The sequence below is a fragment of the Peromyscus maniculatus genome, chromosome 9, assembly GCF_049852395.1.
Source record: "Peromyscus maniculatus bairdii isolate BWxNUB_F1_BW_parent chromosome 9, HU_Pman_BW_mat_3.1, whole genome shotgun sequence".
NCBI lineage: Eukaryota > Metazoa > Chordata > Mammalia > Rodentia > Cricetidae > Peromyscus > Peromyscus maniculatus.
The window spans coordinates 74,046,645-74,063,413 of NC_134860.1; the positions used below are offsets into that span (position 1 = coordinate 74,046,645).

General features: G+C 44.6%; 2 long non-coding RNA genes across 2 annotated transcripts; both read left to right on the plus strand.

The window, feature by feature from the left end:
• The first annotated feature begins 890 nt into the window (after nt 1–890).
• On the plus strand, nt 891–8,407 carry LOC121832368 (uncharacterized). Its single transcript, XR_006076012.2, has 3 exons — nt 891–1,008; nt 5,810–6,349; nt 7,805–8,407. It is a non-coding gene; the product is annotated as an uncharacterized LOC121832368 (long non-coding RNA).
• A 2,282-nt stretch (nt 8,408–10,689) lies between these two features.
• On the plus strand, nt 10,690–16,121 carry LOC143267432 (uncharacterized). The gene is made up of 3 exons (XR_013042534.1): nt 10,690–11,164; nt 12,183–12,457; nt 15,550–16,121. It is a non-coding gene; the product is annotated as an uncharacterized LOC143267432 (long non-coding RNA).
• The last annotated feature ends 648 nt before the right edge of the window (nt 16,122–16,769 follow it).

Consider the following 16,769-nt stretch of genomic DNA (forward strand, 5'->3'; position numbering starts at 1 on the left):
ACCATGAATCCAGTAGCCACTGAAAACCCAGAGGAAGAATTGACAGCCAGGCTTACAAGAGGTCTAATTGAGCTTTTTAAACATTTAGCTCTAATGCAAATTTGTTTGCGATCGATTTTTTTCTCTCATCTCTTAACATGTCCTGAAGGAAATAATTGCTGTGACTATGTAGACTCAGCTTATTCATTATCACTGTGGACGTGAAGCTTCCTTCCCAGAATCTCTGAGACGTTAAAACACATCTCCCTCCCTCCCGCCCTCCTTTTAACATAAGGGGTAAGTCACTGAGGCTTTTTCAAAGAAGCCTGATGGCTCTGTGCAGAGGTTGGCATGTGCTGGAGAGAATACCGTGAAGATCAAAATTCCCGTCTCTATCCGGATGGATTTGCGTAGGTCCCTCTCAGGGGAGGAGGCAGACAGAGCAAATAGGTTGAACCTGCTATAGCACTGAGAGGAACCTCTCTAGATGTTAGGTTTAATTCCACCAAGCAAGAAAAACTGAAGACTGGGAGAACGATGGGACATGCATAGACCCTCCAGTTATCATGTCTTTTCCAGGCGACTCCAGATGTTCTGGGTGGCTCGATGATCATGAAATTTTTATTTTTTGAGAGTAGACCAGGCTGGCCTCCAACTCAATACGCAGCTGAGGGTGACCTTGAACTCCCCTGATTCCCCTGCCTCCGCTTCGTGAGTCGGCTTCATGTGGAGGGCTAAGTCAGGGCTTGCTGCATGCTAGGTAAGCCCTCTGCCGACTGAGTTCCATCTGCAGGCCCTCAGGTAGTTTTAAAAGATGTCTCAAGCCCTTTCTTCAAAATATGAAGCCAGGTGCCCTCTGCCTGGATGGGAAGCAGGCCTAGCGATTCACTTCCAACAGAATGTAGTGAAAGTGATGTCATGTGACTTCCATGCATTGGTCACAGAAGGGTGGCTTTCTACCAGATTTCTCTCTCAGGTCATTTTCTTCTGGCTGTTACAGTGGGAAGAAGAAGCCAGCTCGGAAGACAGGTGTGTCTTGGTAAAGTGGTTTAATCTTGGACTTTTTCTTGGTGGATAAACAGACTACCGATAGAAAGATTGAGAGTTTGAGGTTATGTGTCTGCCAGCTCTGAGGAGGAAAGGTTTGTCTCTGTGATTGGCTTATTCCAAGAGGACAGACAGTACTAACTTGTAACTCATCCATCACCAGATGAAAATCAAGGAGTTGGAGGACTCTCTTGGTGGGGTCTGCCTTGTTAGCAGCTTTAGCTGCAGGAGGAAGGTCTGTTTCTCCTCAAGGCACACCCCAGGAGAAGCCGACCACCATGCTGCCCCCCCCTCCACTGCCTGACACATCCTTACTAGGAGTGCACTTGTTTAAGAAACCCAGTGGAAAGCTGGGCGTGGTGGGGCACACCTTTGATCCCAGCGCTCAGGAGGCAGAGGCAGGCAGATCTGAGTTCGAGGCCAGCCTGGTTTACAGACTGAGTTCGAGAATGGCCAGGGCTACACAGAGAAACCCTGTCTGGAAAAACCAAAAACCAGGAAAAGAAAGAAAGAAAGAAAGAAAGAAAGAAAGAAAGAAAGAAAGAAAGAAAGAAAGAAAGAAAGAAAGAAAGAGAGAGAGGGAGGGAGGGAGGGAGGGAGGGAGGGAGGGAGGGAGGGAGGGAGGGAGGGAGGGAGGAAGGAAGGAAGGAAGGAAGAAAAAAGAAAATAAAAAAGAAGAGAAAAGAAAAGAGATCCAGTGGAAAGGAGCTCACTCTTTTTACCTCTCAGGAGTCAGCTATGTGAGTAAACAACTTTGGAAGTGGCTTCTTGTATCTCAAGTCAAGCCCTCAGAAGATTTCATCCATCAGGCTTAGAATCCTCCCACTGAGGCCCAGAGCAGAGACTGGCAGCAATCAGCAACTGTAAACAAGTTCACTAGGAAAAATGTATGACATAGGGAGCCTTTATTTAAAAACAACTATAAAACATACATCGTGGCAGCCAGAGAGACACAAACACAGCCTTCAGTACTAAATGAAAATGTACCATCTGCAGGAGCAAAGAGAAGTGCCAGCTCAGATAAGGCAAGGCTTTGTGAGATTTGGTTTGGTTTCATGAGACAGGGTTTCACTCTGTACCCCAGACTGACCTGGAACTGACCAGGTATCCCAGGTTGACCTGGAACTGAACAGGTAGCCCCAGGCTGACCTGGAACTGAACAGGGAGCCCAGGTTGACCTGGAACTGACCAGGCAGCCCAGGCTGACCTGGAACTGAACAGGTATCCCAGGCTGACCTGGAACTGAACAGGTAGCCCCAGGCTGACCTGGAACTGAACAGGTAGCCCAGGCTGACCTGGAACCGACCATGTGGCCCAGGCTGACCTTGAATTCATGGCAATCCTCCCACCTCAGCCCTCGCCCACAAATGCTGGGATTATATGTGTGAGCTATCCAGCCTTTAAGACATGGCTTCTTAAACTTTTCTCACTCAATATTTTTGTTCTAAGGTATTTCTATTTTCACTAAGTATAGTGTGTTGGGTGTTGTGTGTGTGTGTATTCGGGGATCTGTGGAGGCCAGAAGAATCTCAGATCCTCTGGACCTGGGGTTAAAGGCCATTAAGAACACCTCACAAGGGTAATGGGGTGTAGGGTAAAAGGGCCAGAGAATAAAACAAGCACACCCTGAAACCAGAGCCAAAGAAACACATTCTGTCCCTGACCAACTCAGCATGAAAACCACCCAATCCCTGAGCACAAAATCCAGCCAATCTCTGAGTTTGTCCAAGCTCAGGGGTTGAAATCTGAGCAGTTCCCACCCCGAAAATCTTCATCTGGAAAAACCCCACTCCTATATGAGCCTGGTACCAGTTGGGCGCTGCCTTTTTCCACCCTGGCAGAGGCAGCCATCCTCCTCCTGGATTCCTCCCTCCGAACAAGTCTCTTGAATGAGGTTTAGGTGGGACTTTCTTTCTCTGGAGTGGTGCCGAGAAGTAACAACTTTGGCACAGGAGCAAGCGGAACTGTAACACTTTCCCTGGGGAAATCTTCCCCTAGTCGAGCAGAGTTGTTACACTCTGGGGGACCTGAGAAGAACTGTATTGGCTTGATGGGGAGAACAACTGTAATCACTTCCATGGGGAAATCCTCCTCCGGCCAAAGCAGAGTTGTTATATTGGGGAAACCGTTCCCTAGGGCGGGACTGTAAGGGGCTATGCTTATAGTGACTTTATGGTATTCCTTGGCTCCAAACTGCCAGGATCCCTTTCTGGCAGAGCTGCCTAGAAACCTGGAATGGGAATGATTGTTGCCTGGAAACCTGGGACTGGAACAATTGTTGCCTGGAAACAGCTGCATCTAAGAAAATAAATGTTCTCACTCCAGGACTGTCTGGCCAGAGGGACCTGAATCAGCCAAAGTTTGGCTGAGCATGAAAAAAATGACATATTGATAAATGGAAACAGATTAAGACTCCTTTTTTTAACAAAGCCTTTTAATAGCTAAATAAGTCAGATCATTTAGTATAAAGTCCTCAAATCATTGTAATGCAATAATCCCTGCTATAATAAAACAAAATAGCTACTACCATAGGAACATTCAGTATGTATGATACTAAAGAATGTGTGTCTCTGTGTGGTGATGTGCACATGTGTGTAGGTGCATACACCCATGTGGAGGTCATAAAAGGGTATCAGGTGTCCTCTACCACACTCCACTTATTCCTTTATGTCAGGGTCTCTCCCTGAACCTGGATCTTTTTTTTTTTTTTTCAGCTAAGATAGAAGCCAATAATCCCCCATGTTCCCCCTGTCTCCATCTGCCTCAGTGCTGGGGTTACAAGGTTGTTTGTGCAAAACACCCAGCTTGTTATGTGGCACTTGCATCTGAACCTGGGTTCTCTGCAAGAGCAGTACATGCTCTCAACCACTTAGCCACCCCTCTGGCCCTCTTCATTTTACATCAAGACTCCACACATATTTGAGGGAAAATATAAAATGTTTATCTGATGACCTCCACTTTTATCTATTTTCCTGACAAAGATGTAATTTTTGTTCATCTTTATGGCTGAATAAAACTCCATAGTCTATACAAGCCACATTTTCTATTCCTATACATATTGTCAGGCACATAGGCTGTATTAGAAATTGGCTGTTGTGAAAAGTGCCATGATAAACACAATTAGCAGGTGTCTCCACTTAGATTCTCCCAGGTGTATACATGAGTGATAAACCTGGTAGTTTTAGTGGGGTTTTTTTGTTTGTTTGATTTTATTTTATTTATTTTTTGAGGAGACTCCACGCTGGTTTTCATTCCCTCTAACTGTGTTGATGGGCTCCTTTTTTCAGGGACCACACCTTTAATTCCAAGATTCTAACCCTGACATTTCAAACTCTTCATAGATTTTCATATTAAAGACACATAACTCAGCTGGAGAGCTGACTCAGTGGTAAACAGTGCTTGTTATGTTCTAAGAAGACCGGAATTCAGATCCTCACAACCATCTGACACCCCCTAGTGACCACTGTGTGCACTGTACTCACATGCACTTACCCACACGAAGACACACACATAGACACACAGACACACAGACACACAGACACACAGACACAGACACAGACACACACACACACACACACACACACACACATCTATGGGTGGTGGTGGTGGTGGTACCTTTAATCCCAGCACTTAGGAGGAAGACGTAGGCAGATCTTTGTGAGTTTGAGGCCAGCCTGGTCTACAGAGAGAGTTTCAGGACAGTCAGGGCTACACAGGGAAATCTTGTTTCAAGAAAACAAAACAAGATCTTTTAAGAAGAATAAGAGGAGGGGGGGGAGGAGGAGAAAGTGAACATACGAGGAAGACTATTTGGGAAGAAGAGAACCAGCTGAGGTGAAAGGAAGATCAGAGAAGGAAATGGCAGAGAGGGCAAATATGATCAAAGAATGTTATATACATGCATGCAAATGTCATAATGAAACCCATTCTTTTGTATAATGAATCAATACTGATTACAATTGCTTAATTTGGTTGTCAACTTGACATACCTGGGAAGAGAGAACCTTGACTGAAGAATTGCCTCCCTTAGATTGGCCATTGGATGTTTCTTAATTGATGATTGATGTGGGAGGACACTGCCCACTGTAGGCAGTGCCAACCCTGGACAGTTGGTCTTGAGGTGTATTTAAAAAGTCAACAGGAGCAAGACACTAAGCAGTGTTCTCCTTGGGTCCTGCCGCTGTTCCTGCTTGAGTTCCTGCTGTGACTTCTCTCAATGATTGACTGTCCTTGGAACATATAAGCCAAAGAAACCCTTTGCTCCCCAAATTGCATTTGATCATGGTAATAGTATCAAAGTATGACAATATTACATACATATTGCAACAATAATAGCTATCAAAGTATGACAATATTAATAATAATGCACAAACCAAACCAAAGCATAATTCTTGGACTAACAATACCATGTTACCTCAAGGATTTGCCTCAAATGTACAATTTAGAGCCTAGCCTTGCTTTGGAATCAGAATCTGCAGCTAAGCGACACCCCCAGGTGAATCCTCTGCCCGTGGTCTCTTTCCTAACTCCACTTCTGTGAAGCTTCAGGCTGGCATTCATCCTTCAGGTTCATTTTTCCCTGGGAGAGAGTGGACAGTTCATTCATACATCCATTTGCCCGATTCATTTTGGTGAAACATCCATTTGTTTGTAGGGCAGGGAAGCAAACAAACCAAGTTTTTAATTCTCCACTACTCATAACAGTTTACGCTTTTTTAATCCGATTTTTCAACTGGTAGAACTGCTTTCCACTGACGTTATCTCCACTTTCCCACGATCACAGCTATGGCATCCTGCAACTTTGCACAGAAAGAGAGATGCCAGAGAGAGTGGGGGAAACATTATCTCACAAGCAGGAGCCTAGTTACTTAAAACTGGAGTAGAAGAACATCCACATGATCACACACCCACTGCTGGCGGCACTGACAGCCTGCTGCACATCTGCTCCATGACGATCCTGCGGCTCTCCGACTCGACTCTCAAAACCGCGCCGCAAATCCCTGGGAAATTTCACACCGTTTTAGAAACAGTGAGCCCTGATGGCAGCTTGTCAAGCATTGACTGTGCGTCTTCCCAGTTATGCCTCTGACAGGAACCCTTGAGGCATGCGGGGGAAAATGGCAGAGGTCCAGTTATGATGATTAAGTCAAAACTCACTGCCATTCGCCAGCAGCCATGGAGCCAGAGTCTTTTCATCTTTTAAGTTCCACTAATAGGCCCTTGGGCAGGAAGAGAGAAAGCGGGAAGAAGAAAAGGGCAGAAGGGGACTGAGGCATGAAGGCAGAAAGAGCATTACCATCACCACCAACCCCATTCTTTGTCGGTGAAGCTAGTTATTTCTGGATGCCTGTCTCTACTGAGAGGTTCATTTAGCAACCAGTAAAAGGAAAGCTAAAGCTCTCATTGTGTGTGTGTGTGTGTGTGTGTGTGTGTGTGTGTGTGTGTGTGTGTGTGTATGTGTGAGTGTGCGCGCGCGTTTGTAATACATGTGGGATATATGCCTATGAGTGTTCAGGTGTACATGCCAATAAGTGTGTATGTGAATGTGGAGACCACAGCAAAGGATATCAAGAGTATTCCTCTATTGCCCTCCACCTTATTCCCTTGAGACAGGGTCTCTCACTGAACCAGAAGCTTGCCATTTTGGCTAGGCTGGCCAGCTGGCTAGGGAGCTCTGGAGATTTCTCTGTCTCCTAGCCCCTAATGCTGGGGTTACAGGCGCAAGTGGACATGCTCTAATTTTACATGGGTGCTGAGGATTCAAACTCAGGTCTTCATGCTCACAGAGCAAGCACCTTTACCCACTGAGCCATTGCCCCAGCCCAAGCTATTACTTAAAAATGTCAAAATGTCTCTTCTCTCAGAGGGCAGATTTTCAAAACAACTCTTTTCAGAGGCTGGAGGAAAGATTGATTTGTAAGACAAGATACTTTGTCGATTTTATAAAATCGTTCCTTTATTGACCATTGAGAATAGTGTTGCTCTTCATGCATATGAGAAGGAGTGGGTGCTAGCCTACAGTATTCTCTGTAATCTTATAAATGCACACAGATGTGGTTCAACAATATAGTCAGACTATTTATTGGTAGAGAAATTTTATTAATGAATTATACACCACTGTGTATCAGTGCTTCTAAGTCTTAATGAGTGCCTGCCACGAATAAATATCACAAACAGATCAATAAATATTTGTCAAATTAATAAACGAAATAATGTTCAGAAAATATCATCTAGGACCCCCCCCCCCCCATCTGTCGAGGACTCAGCAGTTGGTTACATGACCAGGCACCACCTGCTCTCCCAGCACGGATGTTCTAGCGAAAAGGGCGAGCGTTGATGTACGGCCTCGGTTTCGTTGGCTTCCAGGATTGCTCAGTATTACAGTCTTTCTGAGTCAAGACTGTTCAAAAGCAGTGCTGAGGGCAGCAAACCTGTAATTGTCAAATGACTGTGCGGCTTAAAAGTCCTCCTGAACCCAACCAACGTTCACATAATGAGCTTGGTTAGTGAGTTTCGAATTCTAATGAAGAGCAGCCGGCGTCTGAAGCCCTAAAGGGTGTGTGTGTGTGTGTGTGTGTGTGTGTGTGTGTGTGTGTGTGTGTGTGTGTGTGTGTGATGACTTCTGAAGCACACAATACAGAAGTACATGCTTCAAAGAAGCTAGCTAAATGTTTTATGTTCCCTTCGTGCTCATTAGTAATTGCTCTCATTTCTCCTGTTTGTCTCCTTTTTTTCTTTTTCTTCTTTCTTTTTTTTTTTTTTTCCTTCTGATCATAAGGATGCAATTAAAATCCCAGTGCCTGGTGCTTTCTGCCAGAGAGATAAACAGTACCTGACCCCATGTGATCTGCTGCATGAATAGAGATCAGGATTTCATCTTAGAAGCAACTCGATTTTGGACGGTTGCTAAGGAGACTATTGGCATCTCAGTGTCCTGTGTGCCCTATTGCTTGGAAAGAATTACAGCAGCATCACCGGTTACTCTCCCACAGAGAAAAACCTAAAAACTCATTCGGGAAGCCAACAGTTTGAGATTCCACTGTTCTCTTTTATTGTTTCGAGTGCTGCCGGCCTTGGAGTGTAACTCGTGAGCATATTGACATCTAAATGGGTGTGCTTTTGGAACTGACAGCGTAGCTTCGTTAGAGAATACATAGCGGACCAAACTCCGGGGACCAGAGTCCCTGACCTGGAGTTTTTGTCACAAGCCTACTGTGTTATTTGCGCCTCTGTTTTGTTTTGTTCAGAGAATCCCACCTCCTAACACTCAGAATCCAGACCAAGATCCCACCTCAGCCTTCTTTCTAGCAGAGCCATCAACAATGTTCTGGTGTCACATTAAGAAAATAAATGAAAAAGCCCTTTCCCTTGGTGTCATTAAGCAAGAGTGAGCCCAGATGTGAATTCTCTGCTTCTGCCTCTGTCTTCTGTTGTATGAGTCTAAACCTGTGACTGCCTGAAATCTGTCTTGTGAATCTGTCCCTAGGTCTGTGTCTCTCTGTGTCCATGTGTGTCTCTGACAAAGAGCCTTGCCCTCTCTTTTATTGAACAACACAAACACATCACCTGGGGGAAGGAATAAGAAATACTTACAGGAATCTTAAGCAGAGTTTTACAAAGGATGAAGTCATTGACTCCAGCTGACACAGATAACACACCATATAATGCTATCAGGCATCAAACAGTATCCATATGTTACATCCAACATTGTTTTTGTTGTTGTTGTTTTTGTTATTTTTCAAGGCAGAATTTCTCTGCCCTGGCTGTCCTGGAACTTGCTCTGTGGACCAGGGTGGCCTCAAACTCAGAGATCTGCCTGTCTCAGCCTCTTAAGTGCTCAGATTAAAGGGATGTGCTACCACACAGCTAGAGGACATTAATTTTATAAGGTTGCTTTTGTTTAATTTTCTGTTTTCAGCAAATGATAACCACAACATACAAACACATGTGTTACTCATAGGTAAGTACTCGGGCACGGAAAGTCTGTAACTTCAGAGTACTGCTGTGGATTCTAACTAGGAGGTCCCAGACCTTAGCATAACTGAGGCCATGATGGAAGTACCATTCAGGCCGTAAAACTCAGCATGGAGACAGCACCACCTGGCCAAACAGGGACAGAAACCTAATTCATCCAAGTCTGGAGTTCTAGGAAAGTCTCTAAACGTACTTTCTTTGAGGCTTCTGTAGTTCATTTCTGGCTAACTGTTCTTGCTAATTGAAGTATGTCACTGCAGGATGTGGTCTTTATGCTTAAAAGCTCACCCTGAGAAAGGCTCAAAGTTACATTGGGATTCTGAACATCCAGAGTAGTCAGCAGCCAGCTAATAAAGACTTTCTATTGGTTTAAACCTGAGTCGGAGTAGTCTTCTCTAGTGGATACCCCACAAAAAGCATTAGCTTAGGTTCTAAATGTTGATTACCTGGGAAAACCTGGGTAAGTAACATGGTTGCATCGTTCTCTCTCTCTCTCTCTCTCTCTCTCTCTCTCTCTCTCTCTCTCTCTCTCTCTCTCTCTCTCTCTCTCTCCCTCCCTCCCTCCCTCCCTCCCTCCCTCCCTCTCTCTCTGTTAGGCATTGTTCTCTTAAAGGCAGATTAAATGAACAGGCAGAGAGTGGGCTAGCGGTCTTAAGTCTAGAGTGACCTGTGACCTCAAGGTGTTACTAACTCTGACTGTGAGGTTCAGCAAAAGTTCCAGTCTCTTTGAATGCAAGAGATGCTTTCATAATATGGCGTCACTACATCTAACAAGCTGAACGGCTCTGAGCAAACATCCTCTCAAATCCTGTTTTCTTATCCTAAAAGCAAAAAATAGCAGTGCCTTCCCGTGTTGTTCACAGGATTAAATAAGATAATGAAGGCAGCTGTCAAAAGCGACTTCTAATAAGCTGCAAGGAGGTGGCTGGCATCGTTTCTGATCTGACTCCTCCAGGGGACAGACTATGAGGAATCTAGCAACTGGTACACTTGTTAAAGGGTCCCCGAGGATCAGCCCTCCTGGAAGGACTGAGAAGGAAGGTGGATGAGTAGGGAGAGAAATGGATCTGTGAATGAATACAAGAGCCTCAGCCAACCTCCCCGTGAACTCTGAAGTTAGAAGGGCAGACCTTCTATTGTCTATTGTCTATAGACCCTTCTAGCTGTTACCACTGAATGCTGGTGTCCAACCAACCCCATAATTCGTATGATGAGGTTCCATATACTCCAGTAGAACGTGTTTGGAAGTGAGACTGCGGGAAGTAGATTTATATGATGAGGTCATGAGGGTGAGACCATGACAAGAGATGAGACTAGTGTTTCTTTTTCTTTCTTTCTTTCTTTCTTTCTTTCTTTCTTTCTTTCTTTCTTTCTTTCTTTCTTTCTTTCTTTCTTTCTTTCTTTCTTTCTCTCTCTCTCTTTCTTTCTTCTTTCTTCTTTCTTTCTTTTCTTTCTTTTCTTTCTCTTTCTTTCTTTCTTTCTTTCTTTCTTTCTTTCTTTCTTTCTTTCTTTCTTTCTCCTCCTCCTCCTCCTCCTCCTCCTCCTCCTCCTCCTCCTCCTCCTTCTTTGGTTTTTCAAGACACACTGATACCCATTGCCCCTGGTGTGTGTGTGTGTGTGTGTGTGTGTGTGTGTGTCTGTGTGTGTGTGTGTGTGTGTGTGTGTCTGTGTCTCTCTATGTGTGTACCTATATAGAAGCACGGGAGACCAGAGGTTGGCATCTGGATGTCTTCCTCAATAACTTCATTTCATTTTTTGAGACAGAGTCTTTCAGTGAACCCTTTTTGGTTTAAACTGCCTGGCCAGCAAGTTCCTGGGATCCGTCTCTGTCCTGGTCTCTGCTCTCTACCTAGTTCTGGGGTCGTAGATCCATGCCTCCAAGGCTGGCTTTTACATGGGTGCTGGGGTCCTGAACTCGGGTCCTATTGAGCCATCTCTCCAGCCTCAAACAACACTTGTTAATTCTCCTTTCACAGGCAGGATACACAGAGCCACACTGTTGTGGGGTATCTGTACACTGTGAAGACGTGTTGCTGTGATGGTGTAATAAAAAGCTGAATGGCCAATAGCTAGGCAGGACTTCTGGGAAGAGAGAGGATGCAGGGAAGAAGAAAGGGGGAGTCGCCAGCCAGATGCAGAGGAAGCAGGGCATGCCGGAGAAGAGGTAAAAGCCAGGAGCCTTGTGGCAGCACATAGATGAATAGAAATGGGTTAATTTAAGTTATAGGAGCTAGTTAGAAACAAGCCTAAGCTAAGACCAAGCTTTCATTTAATTCAATTAATAAAGTTGCTGTGTCGTCGTTTGGGAGCTGGCTGGTGGGACAGAGCAAGACTCATTACACTACTGTACACACACGTTAGCCTTGATGACCTCTGCACCACTGAATCCTCGGGGACATGGTGAGTGGTGAGGTAACGAGCTCTTCCTTCCTTGATCACATCCATCCCACGGAAAGATGATCTCTTTCAAGTCCTGGGGAGTCCGCGCTGTTCCCCTTTTGCAACAAAATCACATTTAAGGCTAAGAGCACCATGGTAATGGGCACTTCACAAACGTTCTGTACACTTAAAAGGGGACTAGGTAGCCCAGACTAGCAACAGGGAGGCAATTGAAGGATAATTGCCAGTTAAAGGTGCATATTTGTTTCCTCTTCTTCCAAATCCCCACTGGAAGGGTTCCACATGTATAGAGAGACACAAAGAAGACAGCAGAGGAAACGGCATGTGAAGAAAGAGACCAGTGTCATTTTAGAAGCTGGTGATGGGAGAGGATAAGCCTGGTTGGGTGTGGGGACACTTGTCCAGAGTTCTCCGAATTTGGGTGTCGAGCTGGAGCCTTGCCCATGAGTCTGAGACCATCTTAGGTGTTATGGATTGAACACAAAATGCCCTCCATGGGCACCTATGTTGAACCTTTGTTCCCTGCCTATTGATGCTACTTTGGGAGTTGGTAGCAACATCAAAGGCTTAGCTGGAAGAAGTAGGTCATAGGGGTCATGCCTTTGAAACTGCACCCAAAACTGCAGAGTCCACGTCCATTTCCTTGCCTTTCTGTCAGTGGTTATCTTTCGTTTGAAGCCCAGTCTCACTTTATAGCCTGGGATATTGTCTGACTTTTCTCATCACCGTAGTGGGATACCTGACATAACCAACTGAGAGGGATTGTTTATCTTGGTTCACAGTTTCAGAGCTCTCAGTCCAGAGACCCGGGCTTCACACACCCTGGGCCTGTGATGGAGCCATACTGCCCTGTCAGCAAAAGCCTGTGGCAGAGGCTGCCATGGTGGCTGGGAAGCAGAGAGCAGAGAAAGGATTGGGGACAGTTTTCAGCACATGCAGAAGGAGGCATGCATCGATTAGAGATGTCGTCAACTACAAATAATGCAACGGAGCAAGCAGAGGCTTCAGTATGCACTGCTTGGGCTGCAGTAGAACATGATTTACGACATTAGTTCAGGTATGCACAAGATTGTCTTTCTACTCAGAAGTTCTTACCTTACATGTGGGTCTTGACCTCTTTAGGTTTTCATATCAGATCTCCTGTATATCAGATATTTACATTATGATTCATAACAGTAGAAAAATTACAGTTATGAAGTAGCAATGGAATAATTTTGTGGTTGGGGGTCTCCACAACATGAGGAACTGTATTAAAAGGACACAGCATCAGGAAGGTTGATTTACCGACTTTTGTTTTTCTTATGGTCACAAGTGGATCTCTGTACCATAAATTGCATCTGCATTGAAGAAGCAATAAGTGAAAGGGAAGCCTGTGGAGTCTCTCTCTCTCTCTCTCTCTCTCTCTCTCTCTCTCTCTCTCTCTCTCTCTCTCTCTTTTGAGGCAGGCTCTCATGTACTCTAAGCCAGCTACAAACTCGCTATTTAGTCAAACATGTTCTTGACCTTCCAATCCTTCTGTCTCCCCCTCTTAAGAATTGGAATTTCACCGGGGGGTGGTGGCACACACCTTTAATCCCAGCACTCGGGAGGCAGAGGCAGGCAGATCTTTGTGAGTTCGAGGCCAGCCTGGTCTACAGAGCAAGATCCAGGAATGGTGCAAAGCTACACAGAGAAACCCTGTCTCGGAAAAAAACCAAAAAAAAAAAAAAATGGAATTTCAAGCATGCACTACTGTGTCCAATGTATGCTGTGATAGAGATCAAACCCACTCCCAAGCATGCTAGGCAAGAGCTCTTCTGAGTTCTGCCCCCAGCTCACTCATTGTATCCTTACTGGGAAAATAAGCATGTATCTAGGTGTCTCCAGCAGACTTTGCTTACACCTCAGGGAACAGAAGTAGTCATGCGATCTCTTGTGACTGCAACAGTTGGTACCATACTTAAGACTGAGCACCCAACTCTCTTGAAGATAACCAATGTTCAGTTAACATGAAATAAGGCAGCAGTTTATGGGTAGGTAATGACAGTTGTGGCCACAGAGACCCACAGAAGGTAAGAAAGGCATAAGTTACGGAGGAAGGTAGGGTGCAGAGGTGAGCAGGCTGAAATCTCTTGCAATTGTGAGTGTGTGTGTGTGTGTGTGTGTGTGTTTGCATGTTTGTGGCGTATGTGGGCATTGTTAACATGTATGTGCAGGCCAGAGGACAACCTTGTGTGTCTTCCTTATGTGCTGTCTATTCTCTCTCTCTCTCTCTCTCTCTCTCTCTCTCTCTCTCTCTCTCTCTCTCTCTCTCACACACACACACACACACACACACACACACACACACACACACCTTTTTTTGAAACATGGTCACTCATTGAACCTGGAGCTTTCCAGGTAGGAGATGCTGGTTGGTGAGTCCCAGGATCCACCTGTGTCTGCCTCCCCAGTGCTAGGATGACAAGCACACAAGCCCATGGTTTTTAACATGGATTCTGGAGACTGAGTTCTAGTTCCTTATGCTTTGAAGGTAAAGAGTTTACCAACAGAGCCATCCCCACAGGCCTGCAATTTAAAAAACAAAACAAGAATACAAACAAATCTGTCACCAAACCACCTAGCTCAGCCTTGTTTCCCTCCCTCCCTATTTGGAGGAGAAGCTCTTCATTTGGGACACTGGATTCTACAAAGGGCAGGAGTGAGTGGTGTTGGTTGTTTTTGCTCTTACTCTTTTTTGGGGGTTGCCACCCAGCTCCTAAATAAATCACACATGGAGGCCTATTCTTTTTTTTTTTTTTTTTTTTAGGTTTTCGAGACAGGGTTTCTCTGTGTAGCTTTGCGCCTCTCCTGGAACTCACTTTGGAGACCAGGCTGGCCTCGAACTCACGGAGATCCGCCTGCCTCTGCCTCCCGAGTGCTGGGATTAAAGGCGTGCGCCACCACCGCCCGGCTGAGGCCTATTCTTAATTATATGCCTGGCTTTAGCTTGGCTTGTTTCTTGCCAGCTTTTCTTAAATTTTTATTCCATCTGCCTTTTGCCTCTGGGTTTTTTCCTTTTATTACATCTGTATATCTTTCTTTCCCACTTACTCCATGGCTGGCAATGTGGCTGTGTGGCTGGGTAGTTGGCCCCTAGCATCCTCCTCTCCTTGTTCTCTTGCTCCTTCTTATCCTCCCAGATTTTTCCTATTTATCCTCTCTGCCTGCCAGCCCTGACTGTCCTTTCTCCTGCCTCACTATTGGCCATTCAGTTCTTTATTAGACCATTAGGTTTTTTAGACAGGCACAGTCACACAGCTTCACAGAGTTAAACAAATGCAACGTAAAAGAATGCAACACATCTTTGCATCATTAAAGCAAATGTTCCAGAGCATAAACAAATATAACATATCTTAAAATAATATTCTACAACAAGTGAGTATCCAAAACTCACATATGACATATATAGCCAATACATTACCTGTCTGTCCCATTGACAAACATGTTTACTTTTTCCTCACTATAAGATAACTACTATAAGGTTTAAGATCAAAGAATGTCTCCCAACCTTGTTCTTTTGTAAAATTATTTTGAACAATTTAGAGTCTTCATAGTTCATATGAATCTTAGAAATAGCTTGTTAATTTCTGCAAAAACACAAACAAAAATACAAAAAAACCCACCCTGCTTAGATTTTAGATTAGAGTTACATCAACTTCATGCATTCATTTTTTTTGATTTTTCAAGACAGGGTTTCTCCGTTTAGTTTTGGTGCCTGTTATGCATTAATTTTTAAGGAATTGCTTTCCTGATAATACTGAGCCTTCCAATCAATGAACAGAATATCTTTTCACTTATTTATGCCTTTCTTTTTTTCATTTTTTGATATAAAGGTCTTGCTTATGTTTTGACACTTATTTCTTATGCTGATTGCAGCTGGTATGAATAAAATTTTTTTTTTTTTTTAGTATTGAGTGTGTGCCCTGCAAACAGTGCCAACCCCAGCCAGCTGGACCATTGGTAGGGCATCTCTCATTTGTCCGTGTGCTCAGGGATTGTCTAGTGCTCCCCTCGCTGAAGGTTTAAACACCATCCTTTCACAGCTGTCTCTGGTTTGTTGTTCCTCTGGGTTGTGTTTGTTTTGGTAGAGGGGAAAATCTGATCACTGTTACATCTTTTTATTGCCAGTGGAAGAAGCCACCGAGGCTTCTATTGACGCTCTCCGTGGTGTGGCTGGACAACAGGATCGCTGTGCAGTTGACTTGGGCTTCCCGAGTGAAGATAGAGACCTAAACAAACAGAACAGAGGGGATTCAAGAGACAGCTCTGGGCAGCTTTATTACTCGTCAGTTTACATAGCCCGATAAATACAGAAAGAAATCTACTGTGCGTAAATGCTGAGATTCTGGGGAAGGGCAAGGGCCGAGGAACAGGCCACAAATAAAGGATGAGTTAAAAAAAAATGTTATTTTAGTTTGTAACAACTGTGTTGGAGGCAGGAGATAACAGACCATTGCTTTCAACATTCTGTAGACACAGCTTCCCACCTGGAAATCTAGCTCCACCCTAATTATCAATGATGATTTAGTGAAGAAATTATGTTTCAACCACATAAGATCTTCAAAATCCACCTCATATGCACACTTTCCCAGGAAGGTTCTGGAGAATTTGCTCCAAAATTGTCTAGTAACAAACAAATAAGGGGAAAACAGGGGCTCAGAAAACAAGGACACCCCCACACCACTCCCACTCCCAACACACGCACATAGACACACACACATAGACACACACACACATAGGCACACACATAGACACACACACACATAGACACACACATAGAAACACACATATAGACACACACACACACATAGACACACACACATAGACACACACACATAGACACACACACATAGACACACACAGGCACACACATACATATACACACATAGATACACACACACACACACACACACACACACACACACACACACACACACACACAAGAAAGAACACCAGAAAATGATGACAGCATTGGCAGCTGTAGAGAACGATTTATTTGGGGCAGGATGAAAGGCAACTAGGGGGAAGAATCCAAGAATAAACGTGTTTAGGGGGAGCTTGGGCCTGACTTCTGCTCCTGTTCACTCTGTGCAGACTCCCCACCTCTCAAAGTGCTCTCTCTCCAGTCTTTGCTGCAAGGTCACACTGTCCTGCCACAGCAGGCCCCATAGAAGACTGTGTGTTTGCCTGCCACGTGGTTATTCAAACCTTTCTGAGCCCTCGAGAGAAAAGACAACCCTCCCAAGTCACATGGAGTACAGGCATCATTTATGACTCGTATGCTATAGAGGACAGGAAATATATGAAGAACGGAACATGGTAGAGAAAACAAAATATCCAAAACATTT